This window comes from Ambystoma mexicanum, chromosome 5q, assembly GCF_040938575.1.
Source record: "Ambystoma mexicanum isolate Mex_15411 chromosome 5q, UKY_AmexF1_1, whole genome shotgun sequence".
Classification (NCBI taxonomy): domain Eukaryota; kingdom Metazoa; phylum Chordata; class Amphibia; order Caudata; family Ambystomatidae; genus Ambystoma; species Ambystoma mexicanum.
The window spans coordinates 129,944,138-129,956,980 of NC_090933.1; positions in this window are offsets into that span (position 1 = coordinate 129,944,138).

Here is a 12,843-nt window from a genome sequence, read left to right on the forward strand (position 1 = left end):
TCATAACGGTACCGTTGTTACCATCTAGTTCTGCTCGCGAGTGCTGGTCTGACCAGGCATGCAGAGCGGCACCCACAAGCAGAACTCGTAATGTGGCGGCATGGTAACAATGGTGCTGGTAGCACTACCGGCGCCGTTGTTGCCTTACCGCCTCAATCGTAATGAGGCCCAGTATGTTTTTAGGCAGTTTGCTGCACAACAACTGTTCTATATTGTGGTAATGCGTTCCCACCTCTCACTGAACCTTTAATGCATACTGTAACACATAAAACCCAGAACATATGTATTAATTCCACATTGACAACTACTGTACAGCACATGTACGGGATAACATTATGATATCTGCAAAAGTGTTCCATGACATTGACCATGTGTCTGCGCCAGCAGCACCCTTCCCCATATACATTCAATGTAACATCCTCAACAATGCAGCCAACCTCCCAATGTACCTGGCCATCTTTTTGAGTTCACATCTGATCTTCTGGGCTGACCACACAAGCGATTTGAGTAGGAGTAATGTGCAACGTAGGTGTCCACTCAGGTATTCAGACATCCAGTGCTCTAAATGATGGCACGTCAGGCCAGGTTTTCATTAATGTAACAGTATGAACAAAACAAAACAAAACGAGCACTGTATTAATAGCACAAAACAGTATGTGCCATGAGAAACCTACATATAACAGAATAGCAAGGTATTTAAATCTGAATCAGCAAGGTATTTACATCTGAATTGGAATGAAGACCATAGGGAACTGCCTACATGTACCAGCATACCTAGTGACAAAAGCATAAAAAACACTCTAGGACCATATCTGACAGAGACAAAATGTCTTGGCATGTGAAGTATATTAAAGGGGTAGTTCAATCAAAAATTGTATTGTTTAAAAAGATGGGCCATAATGAAAAATATATATACATTTTTTTTAAAGTTCCTATGTAAAATTGTAAAAATGAGGCTCAAAAATTTGATATGGGGCATCCATTTCGCGAAATGAAGCAGCCTCCTCTGTTCATGTCAAGCTCGACTCTTGCAGCAATAATCAAGGGAAAGCCCCCTATTGGGAGCTTTTGCTTATTACTGCTGTAGAGCAGAGGTTAATACGGAGAGAGGAGGCTGCCACTGTATTCATAATTACCTTGAGCTTCTTTTCATGTTTCATGTGCTCTGACGGGCCAGGGGGAAACAGAAAACGTAAAATGAAAGGCACATCAATTATAAATACTGCACCGGCCACAGGCGGAGTCTTCACAATTGCTGTGACTTTCTTTTTAAGTTTTCTGAGCACGGGAAACTTAAAACGAAAGTACCGGCAATTAAGAATACGCTGCCGGCGGCTGGCAAAGTATTCACAATTGCTTCGACTTTCGTTTTAAGTTTCCCGACCCAGGAAACTTAAAACGAAAGTACCGGCATTTATGAATACTATGCTGCCCGCCGGCACATGGTGTAGTATTTATAATTGCTGGGACTTTCCCTTTAAGTCTCCCAAGCTCTGCTGGGCTGGGGAGCCCGGGAGACTTAAAACAGAAGGCACAACAATTATAAATGCAACACTGCATGCCAATCGTGGTATGCGGCTTGGTGCTTATAATTGCTGGAACTTTTGCTTTAAATCTGCCGGGCAGGGGAGGTGGCAGCACTCACCAGCAGCACAGGGCAGCAGCCTAACAGCATTCTCTGCTCTTCAGCAATAATAAGCAAAAGATCTCAGTAGGGTGCTTTTGCTTCAATATTGACACGAGAGCAGAGCTTAACATGAACAGAGGAGGCTGCTTCATTTCACAAAATGGCAGCCTCCTAGTGTTAAAAAAAAGACATTGAGGCTCATTTCCCAACAATTTTACATAGGAAAGTTTTGTAAAAATATTTTGTATATATATTTTTGATTATGGCCCATCATTTTAAACAATAACATATTTGAGTGGACTACCCCTTTAACTACTAAAATACTCAGGACCTCTCAGCATTAGTGCAATGGAGAGTAAGCAGATGCTAAAATATAACATTGAGTTGTATTACACTAAGCGCCATAAGAAACATAAATCTAACTGAACAGAAATGGCCTTAATTACTTTATAGAAATGAATAAGTCAGAATTTGAATGAAGAACGTAGGGAAGTGACTACATGTCCCAGTATGCACAGTGTTGAGAGCACACATCTCACTGTGGATGCATACCTAGCAGAAATCCAAGTCCCAGCATGTTATGTTACTCTCTAAAGCACTAAAGACCAATGAGGATGAGAGACCTGGAGATTAGCACATGGTAAAATATAACCTTTATGAACACTAAAGTATGTGCTGTGAGAAACTTCCTTTTAAAAGAATTGGAAGGTCTTCAAATGCTTTATTCCCCATTCCCATTGAGCCCCAAAATGTTTTGCAACAACATTTTTACCATCGAATGTATGTTTGTGTGGGTTTAAGGGTTCATTTTGTTTCGGGCGGATTTGTAATGGTAAGAAACAGGGAGTTTGAGGGATGACCCCCCCAAAAAATGACAAACAATGCATTCAATGGTAAAAAGTTTGATGGAAAACTTTCTATGCATTTTCTTTTCGTTGCAAACTTTAGATGAAAAGACCATAAACCATGCATGACCATACTGATTGGTGAGAAAGAAATGTGACTAATACCCTTGTGTCAGTCACCGATACAAAAGGAGACTGTATCCTTTTTGCCGGACAGCTCAGCAAAACACAATACACTGTATGTTGCCCCTAGTGGAATAATAATGCACAGTGTATCTTGGTCGCTTCAGACGCCATGCCGGGCAGAGAGTGGAAAAGTGCTTTAATTCTGATATAGGAAAAAAATTAAAACAGCTTAAGGCCTAAGGCCACTCAATGATACAAGGTACTCCTTCGTGCAGGGTAACAGAGGCTGCAAAATATTGGTTGAAATTACCAATCGCAATGATAACAACAGTAGGGCAAGTAAATCATATTGCAATGTTTATGTGTATGTGTTTTTTGTTATAGAATACAAAGGGCCTGAGGGTATTAAACTATGGTTACTGATAAAAGAAGATAGTTGAACTTATTATTTGCTGAGAGCAAAAGAGGGCATAATTATAAGTTCATGTTCATTCCAGAGCAAGAGGCCCTGCACTGCAATGCTCATACCCCTGTCCAACTTAGGTACATTTAGGTTTGTTTAATAGATCACAATCTGCAGAGCTAAGTGTTCTTGTTGAGGAGATTTGACTTTTAAGAAATGTGGGTGTAATCTGTAAGAGTGTTTTAAAGGCGGTGACTTTTAACATAATATTAGCTTGGACTGGAAGCCAATGTCATTTCCTAAGAATTGGCTTTGCATCAGAAAAAGAAGGTGCATTGACTACTGTGCTGACAATATTGTTTTGCAGGATTTGAAGTGAGAAGATTATGGTTTTTCGTACAACCAGGGTAAAGAGAATTACAATAATCAATTTGTGAGCTAGTAATGGCACTGGGCATGTGAGCCAAGTAATGTTTGGCAAGGAAGAGCTATCTTCTTAACTAGACAAAGGTAATTTGTGGTTGAATGAATAATGTAGTTTATCTGGGAAGCATTTTGAGGTGGGAGTCAAAATGGGCACCCAATGTTTTTCCCTTGTGGGATTGGTAGGAAAGGAACTGTTAGAAAAAGAAGAGTATATGTTTTGTTTCTTTGCATTGCCAGTAGTGGACATTATTGTGATTTCTGTTTTGGGTCTATCCAGACTCATCCAGTTGGAATCGATCCAGGTTTTGATATATGTAGCTTAGTGGTTAGTTTAGCATGGTCTAGGGATTGATGATTATTGAGCTTGAAGCAGAGATGCATGTCGTCTCCATGGCAGCAATGCCAAAATACAGAGAATAAGTACACCTTGCAGGGGTTTTAGATAAATGTTAAAAAGTAAAAAGGATGGTGACTAAGTAACGCTGAAGATCATGGGCACTTTACCCGTAGGAACACCATTAAGTGAGATGCATGCGTTAGGATTTGTAAGAAAAGATGTCAACCACTGGGATGTCTTGTTTCACACCCTGGCCACCGATGTAAATCGTTCAGTAAAATATTCCAGTGACTAAGGGTTTTGAACAGGGTTGTCAATTCAACAAAATGTCTGGGGGCGCGCAAGTGACATCGCAAACCTGATGACATTACAGGAAGCGATATCATATGACCTTTGACCCCAATGTCATGTCATGAAATAACATAACGTGACATTTAACCCTGACAGCATCACCTGAGGGGTGTAAAAATCGTACATCAACTCACATTTCATAAACTACCAAACCGGTGCTCAAGCAAGCATAAGACCTTTTTAGATACTAACCACATTTTAAGTAGTGTGCTGTCATGAAATGCCGAAGTGGGGGTCAACTTATGACGGGGGTAGACCCAGTGGAACCAAAATTGGCCATGCATATGCCATTAGAGCCTTAGATGGGCGTTTACTGCAACCTTATGCCGATGTAGCTGCACATGTCAGGTCTTGTAATTGTATGCGAGTAAAGCCCCACATTACCTAATGATGCCCTAATTTTGTATTATAAATGTGTAGCTTCTATTTGTGGATACTGAAATCTTATGTCTTTTGTAACTTTACAGCCTAGGTACAATCAAAATATGCAAGTTACACTCTTGTATAAAATTGTTACTCGACAACTGAAATGAATACTCATTTGTCGGACTGAGAAGGATGAAAGGTTGAGTTGACTTTACTAGGATTCAAACCTGTGACATGCAGAACACACAGATTACAGCCGTAAACACTTAACCTGCTGAGTTATTTTACAATGTATTTCTCGTTAAACATGTATACCACAGTTTTTTGTAATGCATTGGCTCTAGGGGAAACATTTCACTTACTATTAAAGTGCTAAGAAGCAGGAGGAATATGTCATGGTCCACTTGTAAAAGGAGGTGGGTAGATATCCTAATACATATTTATTTTTAACTGCACAATTGATTAAAAAGAATACTGTGTCACAACTGGATAGACCTGCTAGTTCAAAGCTCAACTGTGACATGTGCCCGTCTGCACTTTTCAAGTTCAGGTTTCAGCCCTTTCTCCTTCACAGGTTGACAAATTAAGCACTATTACATTTCACAGTAATAACCCCTAATTTTCCAGCACTTAGAAACAAGAGGAAGCAGGAGTCTGACATCAAGCACTATACATACAAATATAATACAATGACAACTATTCTACCTGTATATGGGGAAATCTTGGCCACTTGAATATCAAAATGTGAAGCATTATTGTTCAAATGGCAGGCCTCATTGAAACAGTCAAGTTAAATCTTAGCAAGACACTCTGGGTTTTCCAGTCTGCCTGGCCTGTTTAAATAAACACTGTTTAAATAAACACTAATCTCCATCTGCCTCTCTGCAAATAAAGTGCATTAGAAGCCAAAACTTCACTGGGTGTTTTTCGATTGGTGGGTTACCAGAGCACTTGCTCATTTAAATCAAAGCCGGTGGAGCTTGTGCTTAGGGTCTATAACTGGGTATGGGATGGAGCTGTGGGGCTTTGGCAAGAGTCTATACAGGTGGTTGAGAACACTTTTTTAAAGAGTATATTGGGGTTACCTGGGTCGACCCTTAACTTTGCAGTCCACCAAGAACTGGGCTGTTGGTTTTTGGGTGACCTTGTTGCTTCTCAGCCTGTAAGTCACTGGCTTAGTGTTTAGGGGAATAGAAAGGCATTTTTGATCCAGGAAGTAATCCGTTATCTGATCACAAGAGATCGCCACCTGAGGATTCCATGGCTTAGGTACATAAAGGCTTTGTTGGTGGATACGGGAGTGGCCCAGCTCTTTAATCCGACAGAACTTTGTTGTAATGTGTCTTGCTAGCTGAGTGGATGACATCACTGCTAAATGAAATGTAGTGATGTCAGTGTGAGTGGAGTGTTGGTATGTTGTTATCTGAAGGGGGATTCTATGCTGGGCAGTTGGAGGTATGCTAACTTGGAAAGGACATGCCAATGTTTTGTTCCTGGCAATTGAACTACAATAAACCTACTTAATAACTTACATGCTGGTTCGGGTGTTCATCAGTTTCCAAGTTATTACACTGGCGACGAGGATGGGATCCTGTCGTGGAGGGGGCAGGCCAGAACCAGGAAACATTGCCCTCCATTGAATCCATGTCTTTGAGGAAATTCAGCAGGTTTAGGGGCCCACAGTTGTTTTGACTAGGCTGAGTACCCTTCTTCAGCAGGCCGGGCGGTGCTGATTTGAGGACCTAGTCGGCACACAGGTCGGTGTGCAGTGCTAGTAGTAACAGCTGCTCTATTGTGGGCCGCCTTCCCAGTTACCGGGTGGTGCTGTGGACGGTATTTTGTTCGGCACACTGTTCGGTGTGCGGTGCTGGAAGGGCATTGTGTTTGCACCAGCGATAGGGGGCTTTGAATGGCCAGCCGTTGGTAGTTTGTGCCCTGGACAGTTGTCTCTCCCTCGGGTGAAGTGCCGAGGGGTGCCTTGCTAGGCAGCGCTGTAGTGAAGGAACGGCGTTGTGCCTAGGTTCGGAGCGCATCTTGGAAGCTTAGTGACGTTTTAATTGGCGGCACTGTGGAGGAGAGACAGCGTCAGTTTGTGTCCGGAGCGCCCGAGTTGGTTGTGGGCGCTGAGAAGCAGTGAGGCGCTGCCAGCAGCGCTCTTAAGCAGAGACACACAGTGTGCAGCTCCGGATCCAGCTTTCGGCTGTCGCGTGTGGTCCGTGACATTGGTCCGAGGAGAGAGAGTCCGGAGGAGGTGTTGCTGGGATGTGGATTTCCGTGGAATCGCGGCCATTTGTGCGAGGCAGTGTTGTTGCTTCGCCGGCAGTTCAGGCGAAATGATGACGTGGCCTTCCTTTGGGTGTGCGTTCCAGCAAAGGAAGCTGGAACGCATGCGTTTGGTTGGATGGAGCGTCATACGTTCCTCAACTGTGACGTTGCCTGGGTCTCTGCGTGCGTTCCAGCGTGGTCAGCTGGAACACAGGGAAGTATTTTGTTGCGTCGACTGTGCGCGGTGTGGAGACATGGCAGTAACGCATCATGGACGATGCGGTTCATCAGTGAGGCGGACTAACCTGCATGGGGGGACATTGCTTGAAGCTGCAGGTTTGACTTTGGTGCGGCACTTATGTTATATTCCTGCAGGATTGTCAGGGCAGGTATACGGAATTGCCTGTGCCCTGTGACTCGAGATGGTGCTGCGCAGGCTTGCAAACAGTCTAGATATCTTCACTGCAGCCCTCTGCTAAAAGTAGAACGTTCGTTTATAAGAATTTGATACTAGTGAATTGACGTATCATTGTGCTGGCTATGTTGGTTGGTAGTGTGTGTCTGTATGGGCCTTTTGAGTGAATGGATGCGCGCGCTGAGTGTTCTGTTGTGTGTGTGTACTTGTGTTTTTGTTACATGATTGGGTATTTAATTGCAATTGCTGTGCAAGTGGAATTTTGTTGTGTAGGGGTGCATCATTGTGCCTGAAATTTGCATAATGTTTGGTTCCTGAAATTGCATTGTGTTTCGTGTAACTTATTTTCTTTTCCAGGTGTACTGAGCTTTTGGGATTTGTACTGGTGGGTGGGGGCACTCACATGTTGTTTTCAGTAGTCATGTTGTGATTAATGTGCTTAAGGCCTAACAATGTTTTCTTTACAGGATGGGTTTCATTTGGCTTTGTATGGACTCGTGGGTGGGGGTGCTCGCGGTGATTATGGTTTATCGGGCAGTCATTTCTATCCAAAGGCGCTTTAAGACATTTATCATCCTAATTGTTCAGTTATGTTATGCCTAATCTTTGGTAGCACTGAATATGCATGTGAAAGTCAATGTATCTTTTAGCATATATGCATATGGTGTGTGGATGTGTATATGCAGAGTGGAGGTGACTCCATCCTTGTTGTGTGCATGTGAGCTGTGCTATTGTTACAGTGTGCCTCGGTTTGGGGTTTCCAATAGCAACTGCAAGGTGGGGCCATTGGGTAGGTCCCATGTTTGTTAAGAGTCCTACTGTTTTGCAGATGGTTGGAGCAGGGGTCCAAGGTGAGTAGAGTGTGTCCTGCGTTCGCGCAGGAGGCTGGCCCTGGGGTCCATGGTATGGGGTAGGTGTGCTGCGGGTGGCAGTAGGCTGGACCTGGGGTCCAAGGTATGTAGTAGGTGTGCTGCGGGTAGCAGCAGGCTGGGCCTGGGGTCCAAGGTATGGAGTGATGTGCTGCGGCTGGCAGTAGGCTGGACCTGGGGTCTTGGGTGAGTGGTAGGTGTACTGCGCTGTGCAGTAGGCTGGACCAGGGGTCCGTGGTGGTTAGTGTGTGTTTGGTGTGTGTCTGGTTCAGGTGGTTGGTCCTGGCTCTGTTCTGCATTCTTGCGGGTTGGTTCTCTATGGTTCAGGGTTTTGTGGTGTTGTGGTACCCTTAGGGGTGCTTTGGTGAACTGTTTCGTTGTTGTGCTTGTGACATCGCAAACCTGATGACATTACAGGAAGCAATGTCATATGACCTTTGACCCCAATGTCATGTCATGAAATAACATAACGTGACATTTAACCCTGACAGCATCACCTGAGGGGTGTAAAAATCGTACATCAACTCACATTTCATAAACTACCAAACCGGTGCTCAAGCAAGCATAAGACCTTTTTAGATACTAACCACATTTTAAGTAGTGTGCTGTCATGAAATGCCGAAGTGGGGGTCAACTTATGACGGGGGTAGACCCAGTGGAACCAAAATTGGCCATGCATATGCCATTAGAGCCTTAGATGGGCGTTTACTGCAACCTTACGCCGATGTAGCTGCACATGTCAGGTCTCGTAATTGTATGCGAGTAAAGCCCCACATTACCTAATGATGCCCTAATTTTGTATTATAAATGTGTAGCTTCTATTTGTGGATACTGAAATCTTATGTCTTTTGTAACTTTACAGCCTAGGTACAATCAAAATATGCAAGTTACACTCTTGTATAAAATTGTTACTCGACAACTGAAATGAATACTCATTTGTCGGACTGAGAAGGATGAAAGGTTGAGTTGACTTTACTAGGATTCAAACCTGTGACATGCAGAACACACAGATTACAGCCGTAAACACTTAACCTGCTGAGTTATATTACAATGTATTTCTCGTTAAACATGTATACCACAGCTTTTTGTAATGCATTGGCTCTAGGGGAAACATTTCACTTACTATTAAAGTGCTAAGAAGCAGGAGGAATATGTCATGGTCCACTTGTAAAAGGAGGTGGGTAGATATCCTAATACATATTTATTTTTAACTGCACAATTGATTAAAAAGAATACTGTGTCACAACTGGATAGCCCTGCTAGTTCAAAGCTCAACTGTGACATGTGCCAGTCTGCACTTTCCAAGTTCAGGTTTCAGCCCTTTCTCCTTCACAGGTTGACAAATTAAGCACTATTACATTTCACAGTAATAGCCCCTAATTTTCCAGCACTTAGAAACAAGAGGAAGCAGGAGTCTGACATCAAGCACTATACATACAAATATAATACAATGACAACTATTCTACCTGTATATGGGGAAATCTTGGCCACTTGAATATCAAAATGTGAAGCATTATTGTTCAAATGGCAGGCCTCATTGAAACAGTCAAGTTAAATCTTAGCAAGACACTCTGGGTTTTCCAGTCTGCCTGACCTGTTTAAATAAACACTAATCTCCATCTGCCTCTTTGCAAATAAAGTGCATTAGAAGCCAAAACTTCACTGGGTGTTTTTCGATTGGTGGGTTACCAGAGCACTTGCTCATTTAAATCAAAGCCGGTGGGGCTTGTGCTTAGGGTCTATAAGGCTAAAGGCACTTCTGTGACTGGGTATGGGATGGAGCTGTGGGGCTTTGGCAAGAGTCTATACAGGTGGTTGAGAACACTTTTTTAAAGAGTATATTGGGGTTACCTGGGTCGACCCTTAACTTTGCAGTCCACCAAGAACTGGGCTGTTGGTTTTTGGGTGACCTTGTTGCTTCTCAGCCTGTAAGTCACTGGCTTAGTTTTTGGGGGAATAGCAAGGCATTTTTGATCCAGGAAGTAATCAGTTATCTGATCACAAGAGATCGCCACCTGAGGATTCCATGGCTTAGGTACATAAAGGCTTTGTTGGTGGATACGGGAGTGGCCCAGCTCTTTAATCCGACAGAACTTTGTTGTAATGTGTCTTGCTAGCTGAGTGGATGACATCACTGCTAAAGGGAATGAAGTGATGTCAGTGTGAGTGGAGTGTTGGTGTGTTGTTATCTGAAGGGGGATTCTATGCTGGGCAGTTGGAGGTATGCTAACTTGGAAAAGACATGCCAATGTTTTGTTCCTGGCAATTGAACTACAATAAACCTACTTAATAACTTACCTGATGGTTCGGGTGTTCATCAGTTTCCAAGTTATTACACTGGCGACGAGGATGGGATCCTGTCGTGGAGAGGGCAGGCCAGAACCAGGAAACATTGCCCTCCATTGAATCCATGTCTTTGAGGAAGTTCAGCAGGTTTAGGGGCCCACAGTTGTTTTGACTAGGCTGAGTACCCTTCTTCAGCAGGCCGGGCGGTGCTGATTTGAGGACCTAGTCGGCACACAGGTCGGTGTGCAGTGCTAGTAGTAACAGCTGCTCTATTGTGGGCCGCCTTCCCAGTTACCAGGTGGTGCTGTGGACGGTATTTTGTTCGGCACACTGTTCGGTGTGCGGTGCTGGAAGGGCATTGTGTTTGCACCAGCGGTAGGGGGCTTTGAATGGCCAGCCGTTGGTAGTTTGTGCCCTGGACAGTTGTCTCTTCCTCGGGTGAAGTGCCGAGGGGTGCCTTGCTAGGCAGCGTGTAGCGAAGGAACGGCATTGTGCCTCGGTTCGGAGCGCATCTTGGAAGCTTAGTGGCGTTTTAATTGGCGGCGCTGTGGAGGAGAGACTGCCTCAGTTTGTGTCCTGAGCGCCCGAGTTGGTTGTGGGTGCTGAGAAGCAGTGAGGCGCTGCCAGGAGCGCTCTTAAGCAGAGACACACAGTGTGCAGCTCCGTATCCAGCTTTCGGCTGTCGCGTGTGGTCCGCGACATTGGTCCGAGGAGAGAGAGTCCGGAGGAGGCGTTGCTGGGATGTGGATTTCCGTGGAATCGTGGCCATTCGTGCGAGGCAGTGTTGTTGCTTCGCCGGCAGTTCAGGCGAAATGATGACGTGGCCTTCCTTTGGGCGTGCGTTCCAGCAAAGGAAGCTGGAACGCGTGCGTTCGGTTGGATGGAGCGTCATACGTTCCTCAACTGTGACGTTGCCTGGGTCTCTGCGTGCGTTCCAGCGTGGTCAGCTGGAACACAGGGAAGTATTTTGTTGCGTCGACTGTGCGCGGTGTGGAGACATGGCAGTAACGCATCATGGACGATGCGTTTCATCAGTGAGGTGGACTTACCTGAGTGGGGGGACATTGCTTGAAGCTGCAGGTTTGACTTTGGTGCGGCACTTATGTTATATTCCTGCAGGATTGTCAGGGCAGGTATAGGGAATTGCCTGTGCCCTGTGACTAGAGATGGTGCTGCGCAGGCTAGCAAACAGTCGAGATATCTTCACTGCAGCCCTCTGCTAAAAGTAGAACGTTCGTTTATAAGAATTTGATACTAGTGAATTGACGTATCATTGTGCTGGCTATGTTGGTTGGTAGTGTGTGTGTGTATGGGCCTTTTGAGTGAGTGGATGCGCGCGCTGAGTGTTCTGTGTTGTGTGTGTACTTGTGTTTTTGTTACATGATTGGGTATTTAATTGCAATTGCTGTGCGAGTGGAATTTTGTTGTGTAGGGGTGCATCATTGTGCCTGAAATTTACATAATGTTTGGTTCCTGAAATTGCATTGTGTTTCGTGTAACTTATTTTCTTTTCCAGGTGTACTGAGCTTTTGGGATTTGTACTGGTGGGTGGGGGCACTCACATGTTGTTTTCAGTAGTCATGACGTGATTAATGTGCTTAAGGCCTAACAATGTTTTCTTTACAGGATGGGTTTCATTTGGCTTTGTATGGACTCGTGGGTGGGGGTGCTCGCGGTGATTATGGTTTATCGGGCAGTCATTTCTATCCAAAGGCGCTTTAAGACATTTATCATCCTAATTGTTCAGTTATGTTATGCCTAATCTTTGGTAGCACTGAATATGCATGTGAAAGTCAATGTATCTTTTAGCATATATGCATATGGTGTGTGGATGTGTATATGCAGAGTGGAGGTGACTCCATCCTTGTTGTGTGCATGTGAGCTGTGCTATTGTTACAGTGTGCCTCGGTTTGGGGTTTGCAATAGCAACTGCAAGGTGGGGCCATTGGGTAGGTCCCATGTTTGTTAAGAGTCCTGCTGTTTTGCAGATGGTTGGAGCAGGGGTCCAAGGTGAGTGGAGTGTGTCCTGCGTTCACGCAGGAGGCTGGCCCTGGGGTCCATGGTATGGGGTAGGTGTGCTGCGGGTGGCAGTAGGCTGGACCTGGGGTCCAAGGTATGTAGTAGGTGTGCTGCGGGTAGCAGCAGGCTGGGCCTGGGGTCCAAGGTATGGAGTGATGTGCTGCGGCTGGCAGTAGGCTGTTCCTGGGGTCTTGGGTGAGTGGTCGGTGTACTGCGCTGTGCAGTAGGCTGGACCAGGGGTCCGTGGTGGTTAGTGTGTGTTTGGTGTGTGTCTGGTTCAGGTGGTTGGTCCTGGCTGTGTTCCGCATTCTTGCGGGTTGGTTCTCTATTGTTCAGGGTTTTGTGGTGTTGTGGTACCCTTAGGGGTGCTTTGGTGAACTGTTTCTTTGTTGTGCTTGTTGTTGCTCTGTTGAGCTGTGTGGTTCGTGCCCGGGGGTGGCAGCCCTGGTGTCCTAGGGGGCAGACTAGGACGGGTGGATGTTTGTGCACTGAGGGTTAAGGAGTGTTA